A 13,283-nucleotide genomic window follows, 5' to 3' on the forward strand; every position below is an offset into this window, starting at 1 on the left:
TAGTTTTTCTGATATTTGAGTATCCATGTGCGAAGCATATTAATGGTATGAATTTACATCACTGATATCTCAAACTCGTCTCTGGGACCCAGTTTTGGAAATTACAGCCGCTTTATCTGATTTAGTTGTCAATTGGAAAGCCTGCTAATGATTGAGTGCTACTTTGGCTGAATTGGTGAATTCTGGTGCTGGTGTTCTAGAAAGGTTCTGGTAGGGTTTGCTCAATTTTTGTCTGCTTTGATCCTTTTGTTAAACCTCTAGCATTTCATATGATATTGACTCAATTAGTAGTGAACATCGAAAAATGCTTATAGCAGATTCATGTTTCTAAATGTTGACAAACTTTGCAGAGTAACGGATAGAGAAAGGAAGTGTTTTATCGAGTCCCCAGGAATCCTGACTGCTCTGAACAGTGTGAAATTACTTCTGAGATGAATCAGGCAGTAAAGAGATTTTCTGTAGGACTTTTATATGATAGCTCTTGTAGTAATTATGTAAAGGGAAACAGAAGTACGCTGCCGATGTGAACTGGATTATGCATTATGTAAGATAAATGAATTTGTTAGATTTTGACATTTTGTAACCTATAGTTGTCATTTCTGGTATAATTGATTATAAACTAGATTCTTCCTAACTGTTGGAGATGAAGTGTCATTTCTGGTATTGTTTCCGATTGAGCCTGCACATTTTCGCTCCATCTCTGGCTGAACCGTAGGGCACAATATGAAGAAACTCTTCAGCTATCACTTTCCAGGTACCTCAGAAACTCTTGTTAACCGGTAAGCTCAAGTGGTAAGAGTTGGAGGAACATATTGGGTGAGGAGGGGAATGATAGGAACTCAAGGTTAGGGGTTAGTTAGTTAGTTAGTTATACTTAGTGAGTTAGTTAGAATGTTATTGAGGCATGTAGCCTATAAATAACAGACATTAGAGAGTTAGGGGTATCTTGTTATTCATTTGGGAATTGGGTTCTTGAGAGAGAAGTGGTTCTCTCTTGGGTTAGGGAAGGTGTTTGGTATCCTTCCTTGTATCTTTCCCCTAATCCCTAATTGGGAACTAGGGTTCTTCTATCAATAAACTACTACTAATTTTCTGGTTTCTATCATTGGTATCAGAGCACCGATTCAGGTGCCTTGGCCAAGAAGATTCAACCGCAACAGCATCCATGGCTAGAGGATTCGTGGATTCATTTTCTCGTGAGGAAAGGAGGGATATATTTGCTCTTGTCAAGGAATTGCATAAGGAGTTTGCTGAGAGCAGGAAGGAACTAGCATCAATGAAGATTCAGTGGAGGGAACTTGAAGAGAGGAGGCAGAAGATGGAACAAGAAAGGCAAGAGTCAGAGGCGGCGATGCGAGCGGAGCGAACGATGACAGCTGTAACGCCCCGATTTCTCGAGTGTCACACAGTAACTAAACATCGTGAGTTTTCGTAAAGAATTTCCGTCGATTCAATTTTTAACCATTAGTTAGTGACAAAGATTCATTTTACCAAAACCCTTAACTTTAATCGCAAATCATTTAAGATTGAATCGTGTGAATAGATACGAATAAACGAATTAACTGAAATGATACTTGTAATTAAAAATAAAGTAGCTGTGGCCACACCCATGTGTGTAAAAACCAAGTATGGAAATTATTAACTGATTACAACTGAAAATGAAACGGCAGAATCATAATAAAAAGTTCAACGAAATAAGAGTAGTTAAAACTCGATGTATTCACTCCCGGTTTCCCAAAATAAACTACCCTCCAACTCAGTCTTCGTCGTCACTGGAGATCTCAACAATTCTCGGAGGGGACACACACAGTACAACCCTCAATTCACGGGGAGACACACAGTCATCCGAAGGGGACACACAGTACAACCCTTAATCTCAAGGAGACCGCAATCAACCTTATCACGTGGAGCCGCAATGATCCACAAAAATCTCCCTCGCGTGCAAGTAACCGTTTGTCTCTAACAGCACCATCGTTCTCATCGTCCATAGTCTCACCTAGACCTATGTTCCATTTATTTCACATTTACTTGCAAGCGATTAAATCTCGTTTCTCTTTGTTTATAGCTCTAAAGTCAACCTAGAGTCTTACAATTTCAACGTTGAATAAATAACGACAAAACATTCACAACCACAGTGGGAATTACAGCTGGATGAGCGACCCTTTTAACGATTCCTCAAATAAGCATTATACATCTCATATAGACAATCATTAGCAAGTTCATCAAACGAGGCATCTAACGACTCATGCATGAAAACGAAAGAAAAGAATGGCCCGAACCCTTAGAAATAGGTTATGCCGAACCATATATATGGCCCTAAAAATTTCCTTCTTTCTTTTCAACCTCACAAGCCTTATTCCAGCCCCCAAACATCAACCTAATCACCCAAATTTTCCAGATTTGAACAATCATCAATAATCATGTTGTAACAAGTGAAAAACAAGCCAAACTTAGCAAGTTGTCATAGTAATTTCACAAAAAATCATAGATCCATGGCAAGTACATCAGATAGAGATTAGTAAACATGGTATTCAAAGCAAAAAGGGTCCAACAACCATCATGATCACAAAATTCATGCATAAGCAATCAAGATCATCACTTTTCTCATAGAATTTCATGGCAAAATCCCTAGACATATACCCCTTCCTAAACCAGCCCTTACCTTGAATGAAAGGTGATGGAAAAGCAAAGGTTTGTTATGAAAAGAAGATCAACAAGCTGCTGTCCAAGCACTCCTCTCCTTGCTCTCAACCGATCCCTCTCTCTCTCGCTTTCCCTCTCTCTCGCTCGCACACTCTCTTCCTTTCTCTCTCAATTTCTCTCACGGTCTCTCTTTCTTTCTCTCTTTTCTCTTCTCCTTTCTTTCTGAGTTTCACGTGAAAGTAGTATGGTGAGGCACTTCTAATTCTGATTGTGAGGAAAAACAAGGTTTTCCCCCCCTTCACTCCATACAAACCCGCGGCACACACAACACTTGGGCTAGGGTTCTCTTTTTTCTTTCTTAATTCTAGCCCAAGCCCAAAACTAAGCAATCAATCCTCTTAATTACTCATTAATCAGATTAAAAGCCAATAAAATCCCTCCCCCATCACACATGTGGCCGGCAGCCACAAGGAGCTTTAGGGTTCCAAAACCCTAATCTCCTTCTTCTCCCAAGCCCATGCCAAACAAGCCCACTTAGGTTTTTCTCATACTCTACCTAGCCCACAACCTCTGATTAGATAATTAATTCAACAATTAATCACTAATTAAAAGGATTAATACAAAATACAATTTCTTACTTTTAGCAAAATTCGTAAGAACTGTACAGCCAGACCTACAGTCACTAAACCGTGAATATCTCGGGCTACAGAGGTCGGAATGACATGAAACCAACGAGATAATTTAGCTAACTCAGAGAGCTACAACTATCATTAAGAAAGCTTCTCAAGATTAGGTCGTTAAGACCTCTCAAAAATTCACACAAAGTCACGGACAGATTCGCAAGAAACTCAAACTTCACCAAAAACTTCACATTTATTCATTAACTCACATAAGTAATACAATAGTAAGATTTGGGTCTTACAATACCACCCCCCTTAAAATAGTTTCGCCCTCGAAACTTAAGGTTTTACAAATAACTCGAGGTGTGACTCCCGCATCTTATATTCTAATTCACAGGTAGCATCACCTATCGCCTGATTCCAAATCACTTTCACCAAGGACACCTCCTTGTTTCTTAAGCGTTTGGTACTCTTGCCGACGATCTTGATGGGTGGCATCACCATCGTCAGATCATCCTTTAGCTGAATATCGTCAGGTTCAATGACATGAGAGTCATCAGCCATGCACTTCCGCAATTGCGACACATGAAGTACATCATGATTATTGGATAGGAATGGCGGCAACGCAATCCTATATGCCACTGGCCCAACACGTTCCGTAATTTGGTACGGTCCAATGAACTTTGGAGTAAGCTTCTTGGACTTGATCGCCCTTCCGACACCTGTCATCGGGGTAACCCGCAAGAAGACATGATCTCCAGCTTGAAATTCCAGCTCCTTTCTCCTGTTGTCAGCATAACTCTTCTGACGACTCTGCGAGAACCTCATCTTTTCCTGGATTCGCTTCACTTCTTCGGTGGTCTGCTGAACCAACTCAGGTCCAATGACCAAGTTCTCCCCGTCTTGATGCCAACACAAGGGCGTACGACACCTCCGACCATACAAAGCTTCGTAAGGTGCCATCCCTATGCTCGCATGAAAGTTGTTGTTGTAGGTGAACTCAATCAACGGCAACAACTCATCCCATCTTCCCTTATGGTCTAGCACACAAGCCCTCAACAAATCCTGCAAGGATTGAATAGTCCTCTCGGTTTGCCCATTCGTCTGTGGATGATAAGCGGAACTCAACCTCAACTTGGTTCCCAAAGCTTGATGCAGAGCTCCCCAGAGACGTGAGGTAAACCTCGGGTCTCTGTCCGACACAATGCTAGACGGCACACCATGCAAACGTACAATCTCAGTGATGTAGATCTCTGCTAGTTTCTCCACCTTGTAGTTCAGATTGGCACGAAGTGAGCGGTCTTCATCAATCGATCAACTACCACCCAAATTGCATCAAACCTTCTCCGTGTTAGTGGTAACGCCGTCACGAAGTCCATAGAAATGATGTCCCATTTCCACTCTGGAACATCCAACGACTGAAGTTTCCCTGCTGGCTTCTGATGTTCCACCTTCGCCTTCTGACAAGTCAGACATGTCGACACGTACTCAGCTACTTGTTTCTTCATCCCAGGCCACCAGAAATGAAGTTTCAAGTCCTGATACATCTTGTTCATTCCCGGATGAATACTCAACCTGCTCTTGTGGCCTTCATCCAAGATCAACCTCCTCATAGTTGTGTCGTTGGGTACACAAACTCGCCCTTTGCAACGCAAAAGACCATCGTTTCCGATAGTGAATTCCAGTGCCTTCCCTTGAGCAACAAGTTTGCACCACTCAATCAGTCCTTCATCGGTCTCTTGTTTCGACTTTATCTCGTCCAAGAGTCCACTCGACACTGTCACCATTCCGAAGCACAACTTCCCTGGCGCGAGCTTAACATCCAAGCTCAGATCTCGGAATGCCTCCAATAGTTCTAACTCTTTGACCATCAACGAGGATTAATGTATAGCCTTTCGACTAAGAGCGTCAGCTACAACATTGGTTTTCCCCGGATGATACTGTAGAGCGAACTCGTAGTCCTGTAGAAATTCCATCCACCTTCGCTGCCTCATGTTCAGATCCTTCTGATCAAACAAGTACTTCAGACTCTTGTGATCACTGTAGATCGTGAACGTACTGCCATACAGATAATGCCTCCAAATCTTGAGAGCATACACTATAGCAGCCAACTCCAAATCATGCGTCGGATAGTTCTTCTCGTGAATCTTCAGCTGTCGCGAAGCGTAAGCGATCACCTTCTTCTCTTGCATCATTACACAACCCAACCCATTATGTGAAGCATCACAATACACGTCGTATGGTTCACCCTCCTTGGGTAAGGCTAGTATTGATGCAGTAGTCAGTCGCTTCTTCATCTCCTGAAAGCTCTCTTAACATTTCTCCGTCCATGCAAAAGGTTGATTCTTCTTCGTAAGTTGAGTCAACGGCGAAGTCAACATTGCATAGTCCTTCACAAACCGTCTGTAGTAGCCAGCAAGCCCAGCAAAACTTCTGATGTCGCTTGCCGTCTTAGGTTGTTCCCACGACAAAATCGATTCAATTTTGCTGGGGGTCAACAGCCACACCCTGACTTGATATGACGTGATCCAGGAACTTAACCTCTTCCATCCAGAATTCGCATTTCGAGCCATTAGCATAAAGTTCCTTCTCTCGCAATACTCCCAGCACTTGCCGTAAATGCTCTTCGTGCTCCTCGTTACTCTTCGAGTAGATTAGAATGTCGTCTATGAACACCACCACGAACTTGTCCAGGAATGGCCTGAACACCCTGTTCATGTAGTCCATAATACTGCGGGTGCATTTGTAACTCCAAACGGCATCACGAGATACTCGTAGTGCCCGTATCAAGCCCTGAATGCGGTCTTCTGAATGTCAGCTTCTTTGACTCGGATCTGGTGATATCCCGACTTCAGATCTATCTTCAAGAAAACAACAGCTCCCCGAAGCTGATCCATCAAGTCATCTATCCGAGGCATCGGATAACGGTCCTTCACTGTCACCTTGTTGAGTTGTCGGTAGTCCACGCATAGTCTGGACCTCCCATCATTCTTCTTTACCAACAACACAAGTGCACACAAACGCACACAGGCGTACACCTTGGGGCGCAAAAGGGATTCCAAAGCTCACTCTTCCTTCGATTGACATTCCATCAATTGATATCAGAGTTCAAACATCTTAATATAATCAAACACTTAGTCTCAAGTATCACGGCAATGATACTAGCTACAGACAATCTCACAGCCAAGCAAACATCTTAGCAAACAAGTTCTACCCAAATCTCACCGCGGAAACCTAGAAATCACTTCTACCAAAAACAAAACACCAACGAGTTCGGAAACTCGTGTGCTCAAAACCCTAGTGCTCTGGTTTCTCAACCGGAGCTCTGATACCACAATATAACGCCTCGATTTCTCGAGTGTCACACAGTAACTAAACATCGTGATTTTTCGTAAAGAATTTTCGTCGATTCAATTATTAACCATTAGTTAGTGACAAAGATTCATTTTACCAAAACCCTTAACTTTAATCGCAAATCATTTAAGATCGAATCGCGCGAATAGATACGAATAAACGAATTAATTGAAATGATACTTGTAATTAAAAATAAAGTAACTGTGGCCACACCCATGTGTGTAAAAACCAAGTATGGAAATTATTAACTGATTACAACTGAAAATGAAACGATAGAATCATAATAAAAAGTTCAACGAAATAAGAAAGTAGTTAAAACTCGATGTATTCACTCCCAGTTTCCCAAAATAAACTACCCTCCAACTCAGTCTTCGTCGTCACTGGAGATCTCAACAAGCTCAACCCCAAATAAATCCTGGTCCTGGCGGCGCTTCTTCAAATGCGGCTCAGCTACTAGCAGAGACTCTAGTGGAAGATCAAAAGAACCAAACACACAACAAGCATTCTCAACGCCCCACCAATCTGGAACTTCAGGTACTCGACTATTCAACACTACGTTGTCGTCAAGCCTTGGCTCCTCAACTGGTGCCTGAACTGGAACCACATTCTGCTCTGCTGGTACTTGGACTTCGACAGCTACCTCTTCAGAAGGGTCTATCTCCAATTACAGCTGGATGAGCGACCCTTTTAACGATTCCTCAAATAAGCATTATACATCTCATATAAACAATCGTAATCATGTTCTCATGCTTGTAAATCATATCAAGTTCATCAAACAAGGCATCTAACGACTCATGCATGAAAACTAAAGAAAAGAATGGCCCGAACCCTTAGAAATAGGTTCGGCCGAACCATATATATGGCCCTAAGGTTTTCAAAAAAATTTCCTTCTTTCTTTTCAACCTCACAAGCCTTAGTCCAGCCCCCAAACATCAATCTGATCACCCAAATTTTCCAGACTTGAACAATCATCAATAATCATGTTGTAACAAGTTAAAAACAAGCCAAACTTAGCAAGTTGTCATAGTAATTTCAAATAAAATCATAGATCCATGGCCAGTACATCAAATAGAGATTAGTAAACATGGTATTCCAAGCAAAAAGGGTCCAGCAACCATCATGATCACAAAACTCATGCATAAGCAATCAAGATCATCACTTTTCTCATAGAATTTCATGGCAAAATCCCTAGACATCTACCCCTTCCTAAACCAGCCCTTACCTTGAATGAAAGGTGATGGAAAAGCAAAGGTTTGTGATGAAAAGAAGATCAACAAGCTGTTGTCCAATCACTCCTCTCCTTGCTCTCAACCGATCCCTCTCTCTCTCTCTCGCTTTCCCTCTCTCTCGCTCGCACACTCTCTCCCTTTCTCTCTCAATTTCTCTCACGGTCTCTCTTTCTTTCTCTCTTTTCTCTTCTCCTTTACTTCTGAGTTTCACGTGAAAGTAGTATGGTGAGACACTTCTAATTCTGATTGTGAGGAAAAACAAGGTTTCCCCCCCCCCTTCACTCCATACAAACCCGCGGCACACACAACACTTGGGCTAGGGTTCTCTTTTTTTCTTTTTAATTCTAGCCCAAGCCCAAAACTAAGCAATCAATCCTCTTAAGTTAATCAGATTAAAAGCCAAAAAATTCCCTCCCCCATCACACATGTGGCCGACGGCCACAAGGAGCTTTAGGGTTCCAAAACCCTAATCTCCTTCTTCTCCCAAGCCCATGCCAAACAAGCCCACTTCGGTTTTTCTCATACACTACCTAGCCCACAACCTCTGATTAGATAATTAATTCAACAATTAATCACTAATTAAAAGGATTAATACAAAATACAATTTCTTACTTTTAGCAAAATTCGTAAGAATTGTACAGCCATACCTACAGTCACTAAAACGTGAATATCTCGGGCTACAGAGGTCGAAATGACATGAAACCGACGATAGAATTTAGCTAACTCAGAGAGCTACAACTCTCATGAAGAAAGCTTCTCAAGATTAGGTCGTTAAGACCTCTCAAAAATTCACACAAAGTCACGGACAGATTCCCAAGAAACTCAAACTTCACCAAAAACTTCTTATTTATTCATTAACTCACATAAGTAATACAATAGTAAGATTTGGGTCTTACAACAGCGGTGTTGTTGTTGAATGGAATTGAGACTGCAGTGGAAGAGGAGCAAGTCGCAGCGGTGGCTGGGAAAGCTTCCGAAGCAGAGAAAGACTTGATCTCTGAGGAGATGCAGAAATCCAATCTTGAAGTGGCGGAGGAAGAGCGAGTAGCGGCGGAGGTATCACCGGCGAATTCAGAAACCGCGAAGAAGACAGTGCAATCCGCGGCGGTGGCGATTCAGAGTTTCGATCTTGAACCAGCGATATGGAAGGAAGAGCGAGCTTTTCTGGAGGCCAAGACACTAGTCTTGAATCTCTCAATGCCGGAGAAGCGAGAGGAAGATGGAGCAGGGAAGATTTTCCGTCGAGTCGCCATGAGGCTGGAGAAGGCGATTTGTCCGCCGGCGAAATCCCTGGATCCACCTTGTAGTGCGTTGGAAATCGCAAAGCTTGGAGAGGCGGAGTTGTGTCCACTCTGGAGTTGTTGGAGGGTGGCGCAACCATTTCCACCACCGGCGAAACCGCCAGATTTGTGGGGTGGTGGCGGCGGTGGCTTTGACTTGGCGCCGCTGGAAGGTCGAGCTGTGAGGAAGGGAGAACGCGCAGTGGGTTCGAATTGGGAAACGCGCACAATGCTGAGGGTAAAGTCTAGGCTTCCAAAACCAATGGGCCAAGCCCAAAGCTTAGAGGGGAGGAAATGGTCTTTACAACAGTATAGAGAAGACAAATTGGTATGTTGGCCTACCTTCTCATACTCTAGGCTAAAAATGAATTTACTCTGGACTGAGCGAGCCCCTCGAGGGCTACGCCCAGGGGTTCTCGCCTAGGAGCGGACACCTAGCCTTGAGTTGGGCCTCCAATAGCGAGGCCCAACTGGCCCATTAGAGTTAGTTACACGCTTCAAGGCCCAGCCCCTAGCCTATAAATAGGGGGCGGTTACCAATTGTAAGGGACTTTTCCCCATTTCTTGAATACACTCATATGAATTCAGCTATTCTCTCTCTAGATTCTTTTTTTGTGCACTCTATGGGCACTATACCCTATCTCTATGTTCTTGGCAGGAACATTTGGTGCCGTCTGTGGGGATCGGTAAATTTTCTACTCCCAGATCATGTGGATTGATTGCATAACCGATTTCACTCTTGAATATCTTGATTTTTCAACGAATTCCGACGAAAGAATTGAGGTGCGTGAAAAAGCTATGGAGTTTCTACGTGTTTGCTGAAATGAGATCATGGAAAGAATGATCAATTCCTTTTCTGAGGTGGCTGTGCAACGTGGAAGAAGTGATGAAGTGGATTTTCAGATCCAAATCGGCGTTCTCTAGAAAAGATCTGGATCGGAAACGATGAACGTAATGGGAAGCACGTTGAGGAACAGATCGGTGGTGATGCGAAGGGAAAGAAACAAGGTTCGTTCGCAAGGGAAGGTCCAAGTCAAGAGATTGGGAGGAGCGACGATCAAGAATAGCGGCGAGCTTGAATTTCGACTTGATGATGGTTCTGGAGGAGAGCCTCGGAGGCAAGAATGATAGTGTGAATGGAGTTTCAAGGTCTGACGAAGAAGAAGTCAAGAAGTGAAAAACAGAGTGAGATGAATGAGAAGAAGATCGGGACGATGAAGATCGCTTTCTCAACGCCGACGGACTCAAGGTGATGAGGAAGATTAAAACAGAGGCCGAGGATCTGTGCAGAACTCATGGCAATAAGCGGAAATTGGAAGGAATTTCGAGCCAACCTTCATCTACTACTCATGATGGCGCACTCGGTCGTAGCAGCGGAGAAGAGGAAGTGCGAACGCGTGAGGAGCAGAACCAGTTCCAAGAACGTTTTTGCTTGGGTGGTTGAAGTTCGGCGAGTAAGTGTGGCGGTTGGAGTTCTGCAAGCAAGTGTCGCTGGCGATAGAGGTCGGCGGCGAGCAAGTGTCGTTGGCGAGCAAGTGTCGCTGGCGAGCAAGTGTTGCTGGCGATGGAGGTCCGCGGCGAGCAAGTGTCGCCGGCGAGGGAGTTCGGTAGCGAGCAAGTATCACTGGCGTTGAAGCATGGCGAGCACGTTCTGTTTCAGCGACGGAAGTTTGGTGAACAAAATGTAGCTATGGTTAAGTCCGGCGAACACATATTGCTATAATCCATGAGCGGAATTCATGAACGGAACCAAATATACATCAATTCTTTCAATCTTTTCCTCTATCTTTCATTTGATTCCTTTTCCATTGTTGGTAGTTCTGGATTTCATTGTTCAGAAGCTGATAATGTCTTCATTGTGTTTGATTCATGGAAAAAAGGAACATGCCAGATCAAGACGAAGGAACAGAGGAATTACGCGCGCCAACTATTCGACGAAATTGGTGAACGATCTATGCGCTTCGGTTTTGCATATTTAAACACAAAGATCTACTCAAACTCCCTGCTGCGCCTGCAATTTCTACTGGAGAATGACGCATCTGAGGACCGCGTAGAATCTGGAAGGGAGATTTCATGCCCGAGAAATAAAATAAAAAGAGCGGCAAGACAGGGGCGGAGCACAACGTCGAATGCAATCACGGTTATGTCACAGGAACTGCTAGAAAGGAAATGCTTGAAGGAAAAACAAAATAGGAAGGAGCCTCCTTCAATTGGGAATCTACTTTTTGGAAAATGCATGAGATATGGAACCGAGACAACATATTGGGTTTGCATAATTTATGAACTCTTATTTGCCTTTAGCCATCATAACATGATTGAGTGGTGTCACAAAGTGAGTTAGAGCTTGCAACTCTTATCTGATTAGCATATACAATTTATTCAAGCATGATAATTTTTATGTGACTATTTGCTTGTGTGTTAAATGAATGCCACATGCCTCTTTTGAAAAAGCCTCCCCGAAATAAGGGTCGAGCATCTATCAAAAAAGCCTCCCCGAAATAAGGGACGAGCATCTATGACTAGGCGAAGCCTTGGGCACCCCGAATGGCCATTGGGACCCGAGCACCTTGGCCCCGAGCGGCCAAAACCACCGTCATTTTATTTTGGCGGGGTCGCACCTTTTTGAGGTATGGTGCAAAGCCCTCGTCACTTGGCGAGGCCGCCCCTGATCTTACGGGCGAATTCGTGTGACCAAAGCCCTCGTCATCAAGCATGGTGAGGCGAAGCCCTTGTCATCTTCTTGGCAAGGCAAAAGCCCTCGTCACTTGGCGAGGCCGCACCTGATCTTACGGGAAAAGGTGTGACCAAAGCCCTCGTCATCAAGCATGGCGAGGCGAAGCCCTTGTCATCTTCTTGGCAAGGCAAAAGCCCTCGTCACTTGGCGAGGCCGCACCTGACCCTGCAGGCGAAGGTGTGACCAAAGCCCTCGTCATCAAGCATGGCGAGGCGAAGCCCTTGTCATCTTCTTGGCAAGGCCAAAGCCCTTGTCACTTGGCGAGGCCGGACAATGATCTTACGGGAGAAGCGTGTGACCAAAGCCCTCGTCATCAAACATGGCGAGGCGAAGCCCTTGTCATCTTCTTGGCAAGGCAAAAGCCCTTGTCACTTGGCGAGGCCGGACAATGATCTTACGGGAGAAGCGTGTGACCAAAGCCCTCGTCATCAAACATGGCGAGGCGAAGCCCTTGTCATCTTCTTGGCAAGGAAAAAGCCCTTGTCACTTGGCGAGGCCGGACAATGATCTTACGGGAGAAGCGTGTGACCAAAGCCCTCGTCATCAAACATGGCGAGGCGAAGCCCTTGTCATCTTCTTGGCAAGGCCACATAATGATCTTACGGGAAAAGAGTGTGAATAAAGCCTCGGCTCAAACACTGAGCAAAAGTCCTAGTCAGACTCAGCTGGTCCACATAGACCTAGCCTGATATCGCCGGACGGGTGGCGACCTACCGCTAAATGGGTGGCGACCTACCGCTAAACAGTGGCGACCCCACGCTGAAAAGGAAACATCTTTAGTGATTGAGTGGTTTGAGTGATCACATGCATATATCTGCATTATTTGATTCGATATACCACGCAAGGAGAGAAATAGTGAAATTAGAATTGTGATTCTTAAGGCACTGATGGTTATATTGTGAGCAGGAAACAAGTCAAACGGGATGGCAATGGCAAGGCGGCGAGTGAGAGACTTAGACATGAAGCTTGGCAGACTTGTGGACTGGTCGAGAGAGTGCATGCTTATTGGGCGAATCGATCGTCTCCTGGAGATGGTGCGGTGGAGACTTCAGCTTGAAGACACACTTTGCCCTCATACTTCGAGCTCGGTGTCTTGTGGACTTGTGGACTGGTTGAGTCCCCTCGTCACATTAGGGAACTCACCCAGGAAGTAGCTTGATTCATAAAGACGCTGCAAGGAGCGAGGGCGAAGAGAGATTGGCAAGTGACCATGTCACTAGGCGAGCGAGTTTCTACTCAGCGAGTCACCTCACATGCGGCGGGCCATCACGACCCTTTTTGTCATATATGCATATGTACACTATTTTTCTAGTTCCCACGTCGCTTGGCGGATCATGTACTTGAGTATTTTCTTGCGCCAATTGGCGGTTCATGTTTCGTTTACGCCATGTTGGCGACCTACACGCTTTATATAGACGGTGTT

The sequence above is a fragment of the Lotus japonicus genome, chromosome 4 (assembly GCF_012489685.1).
Source record: "Lotus japonicus ecotype B-129 chromosome 4, LjGifu_v1.2".
Classification (NCBI taxonomy): Eukaryota; Viridiplantae; Streptophyta; class Magnoliopsida; order Fabales; family Fabaceae; genus Lotus; species Lotus japonicus.